At 54.4% G+C, this 3,939-nt stretch overlaps 1 long non-coding RNA gene across 1 annotated transcript in view; it reads right to left on the reverse strand.

Moving 5' to 3' along the window:
• Window positions 1–980: 980 nt before the first annotated feature.
• The window catches only part of LOC144242781 (uncharacterized), a 3,305-nt gene continuing 346 nt past the window's right edge, over window positions 981–3,939 (reverse strand). The window contains exons 2-3 of the long non-coding RNA XR_013338467.1: window positions 1,439–1,560; window positions 981–1,331 (exon numbers count right to left, since the gene is read on the reverse strand). This is a non-coding gene — a long non-coding RNA (uncharacterized LOC144242781). The remainder of the gene's footprint in view (window positions 1,332–1,438; window positions 1,561–3,939) is intronic.

Below are 3,939 nucleotides of genomic sequence, written 5' to 3' on the forward strand. Positions count from 1 at the left end.
ACAGATTGCTATTTCCACATCCAAGGCCCCCTGCATTTCAAACCGCTACAGACAGACGTGTGCCGCCTCAGAAAGTCATCCACAATCGTTCGCCGGCCCCCAGCTTCAGCTCAGTGATGGGCCAGCCTTGGGGTAAGGAGAAAAGATCGAAATAAGAAGTCATCCAGACTGGGTAAAATTCCAGGCCCTTATGGGATTGTGGCTTTGACCTTGAGAAGTTCCTTAATCTTGCTGAGCCTCGGTCTCCCCATCTGTAAAACGATTACCTCCCAAGAAAGGCCCAAGGATCCAAGCGCGTATCTGGGAAAGCCTGGTACAGAGGCCGTGATTATTCAAACTGTACGCTGGAGACCAACGTCTGTTTCGAAGGCAGCGGCTGATTCTTGTCACCCGAGCAGAGCCTTCCCTGAGATAATTTAGGAGGTCTGAGCTCAGGAGCGCTCCCCTGGGGAAGAGCCGTCCCCTCCCCTGTCGGCCACAGGATGGATAGGCCCCGCAGCCCGGATGGAAGGGCCATCCGAGACTCCGCTCCCGAAGGCGCCCAGGGCTGTCGCGCTTCCCGGCACGGCACGCTAAAAAATGACTCCAAAGAAAAGTAAGCAGACACTCCAGGCCATAAATATTTCAGAGTCGAATGAACGTCCTTTCCCCGGTACCGACTTGCCATATATATTATTTATAAAACCATAACTTGAGTTGAAAGGTAGTCGTCGAAAGAATAGAGTCTCCCTCAGATTCACTAGGTGACTGGAAAAACAATCTAGAAGGGGGGAACATAGCGCTGGCTAGATGAGGTCACGGGAGGTCATCTGGTCGCGTCCCCTGGCTCCAGGCTGGCCCAGGGGGAGTGTGGCCGGATGGCACAGCCCAGAAAGGCCCCGCACACCGCACACTGCAGACTGCAGGGCTCACACAGCCCAGGGCCTCTCTGGCTTTTTAGGAAGTTTCCACGACATGGCAAAGAAAATTTGACACGTTGGTAAAAATCTTTCATCCCCCTTTATAACAGGGAGCAGGGCTTGTCGTGAGAAAACAGGCTGAGGAGGGCTGCTAAGGGCTGTTGAGGAAGCAGACAGAGCCCGGAACCAGGAATCGAGAGACCCGGGCTCCAGTTCTGTCTTGCCCTTCTCAGGGCAACAGCCAGCAGGTCACGGTGAAGTCCAGAACTCAGACTTCCCATCCGTGAAATTGTCCTCATGTGGTCAGACCCAGCATTACTGTCCTGTAACGAATGCTCCGTGACACTTCCTTCTTGCTCCAGAAATAAAGTTCTTTGATAATATGACCTATTTGCTATACAATGATAAAAATCTGTATAATGGTGTCCTAGCCTGGAAACAAAAAGGAAAAGTGATTTATAATCAAATGATATTTTGTACTCGAGGCTGCCACAGCTCGGGGGAAGCAGTGGAATTGGGGCGCCTGCTCATGGACTCACCATGCATGTGTGACATTTCCGAGCTCAGGCTGGTGCCGTGATGTCATATCAGACACTCAAATACCATGAGCAGCCTCGTGTTCAGGGACGTGTCTGGAACAGGGGACACTTTTGACAAAATCCTGTGGCAAAACAAGAGACCTTCTCTCCTCAATTTTCACTGTTGTCGCAAGCCTGGGAGATTCCTTTTTTGTTAAAATTGTGCAAAAAAAAACCCACCCCCAAACTGTGTGCAAATATGTAAAATATGAAAAGCTCAGATCATTTTCTAAAAAAGTTTTTTAATGTCTATTTTATTTTTGAGAGGGAGCGAGAGAGAGCATGAACAGGGGAGGGGCAGAGAGAGAGGGAGACACAGAATCTGAAGCAGCTACAGGCTCTGAGCTGTCAGCACAGAGCCCTGACGCAGAGCTCGAACTCACAAACCATGGGATTGTGACCTAGCCGAAGGCAGATGCCTAACTGACTGGGCCCCCCAGGCACCCCTAAGCTCAGATCATTTTCGTCTAGTTTTTCACCATAGGAATGTCTGGTGGGACATTGTGCAGTTTTTGTGGGATGCAGTCACGAGCATGTGGGCACATCCCTGCCCTCCGAGTGCCAGTTGTCCCTCCCAGCATCGTGGCCACCATACACACCACCCATCAGACCACACATCCAAAACACCCGCTCCCCAGGCCATCCTGCACTGCCGTGGGCCACCATCCGATGCCGCCTTTAGATGGCTCGCTGACACTCGCCAGAAGGCCAGGCTGGCCACACTGTGCCCGCGTCAGCTCCTGCCCCACTGTCACGCTGTGGTGGCAACGGTGGCCGGAAACACTGCTCAAATGGGGCCTGGAGCCAGCATTTGTGTGCGGCCGGATCCCTGGCCCTTCCCCTCCCCAACTCTGTCCACCAGAGAGTTGGGCACCTGCAGGGCACAGAGGGCACCCAGCATCCCTCAGGCCGGGTCTCCAAGGAGTCCAAATGGGGGTGCTCAGGAGCACCCTAGAGATGGTGAGCTACCCAGGCTCGGGGTGGAAGACAGGTTCCCTGGGATCCCACAGCTCCTCGGGCCGATGACTGCCCGGCTCCTGCCCAAAGCCACGCCCCCGTGGTCCAGACCCCACAGGCCGGGGACCAGGCTGGGTACGGACTTCACCTTTGCCCCCTGCTCAGCCTGCCTGTCCCACCTACACCCCACGCAGGCTGGACATTTTTCCCTGCCCACAGTGGACCCAAATCTGGCACCCAAGATCAGCATAATGGTACTGACCAGTAGGAGGTAGAAGAAAGGTGGGAGAGAGTACGTGGCCTGGGGACAGTCTGGAAGCTTCTCAGAGAAAGCATAACCTCAGCCCGTAGGGCCTGGGCACTGATGTTGACAGAGGGGTGGACCTCCCAGGAGAGATTCAACGTGGACCCAGGCCACACCCAGAGGCAGCTGTCACCCACAGGCCTCAGGGTCTCAATCAGGGCGTTCTCAGGCTCTTTAAGATCCAATATCTTTTGGGGCACCTGGGGGGGCCCAGTCAGTTAAACATCTGACTCTTGGTTTTGGCTCAGGTCACAATCTCATGGTTTCATGAGTTTGAGCCCCGCATGGGGCTCTGGGCTGGCAGCGCGGAGCCTGCTTGGGATTCTCTCTCTCTCTCTCTCTCTCTCTGTCACTCGCCCACTTGTCTCTCTCAAAATAAACTTAGGGGCACCTGGGTGGCTCAGTCAGTTAAGCGTCTGACTTTGGCTCAGGTCATGATCTTGCAGTTCGTGGGTTCAAGCCCCATCTCTGGCTCTGTGCTGACAGCTCAGAGCCTGGAGCCTGCTTCAGATTCTGTTTCCCTCTCTCTTTGCCCCTCCCTTGCTCACATTTGTCTCTCTCTCTCTCAAAAATAAATAAGCATTTAAATAAATAAATAAATAATCTTTAAAAAATAAAAAATGAAAGAAGATCAAATACCTTTTGTATCTCCCAACATTTGAGGGGAAAGGATCACGTGGCCTGGCTAAGAGGTGAAGGGAAGGGGGTCTGGTGTCACCGTGTCACTGCTCAAGGGGTAAAGATGTCTCCTCTGAGGAAGGGCGTTTGCAATACCTTCCTCAGAGGTAGACGTGAGTCTGAACATGAAGAATGGACATGAAAGTCCTAGAAACTGCAGGCCGGGGCCCCCAGGTGCCCGTGCGAGTGACGCAGTGTGGTCGTTCACACACAGGAAGGCCCAGCAGAACTTTCCAGACTGGTGTCTCCTGGCACAAGAACAATCTCTCCCAGGAGGCCCTCTGGGGCCCCAGGCACACCCCCCCACTGGCTCCCAGCGGGGCCCTTATGGCCTTCTCACTGGTGGACACGGGGCGGGGGGGAAGCGGCTGGAGACGTGCTCAGAGGAGGACGAAACTCTTCCTCAAATATGTGTTTCCACCCCCAGGTCCCAGCAGGATCCGCGGCCACGTCACCCTCCAGGAGCAGCGGCCCCTGCCCGTTCCCCCTCCCCCCCTCCCATTCCCCCCCCAGCTTCAGTCTG

This window comes from Crocuta crocuta, unplaced genomic scaffold (assembly GCF_008692635.1).
Source record: "Crocuta crocuta isolate KB4526 unplaced genomic scaffold, BGI_CrCroc_1.0 scaffold217, whole genome shotgun sequence".
NCBI lineage: Eukaryota > Metazoa > Chordata > Mammalia > Carnivora > Hyaenidae > Crocuta > Crocuta crocuta.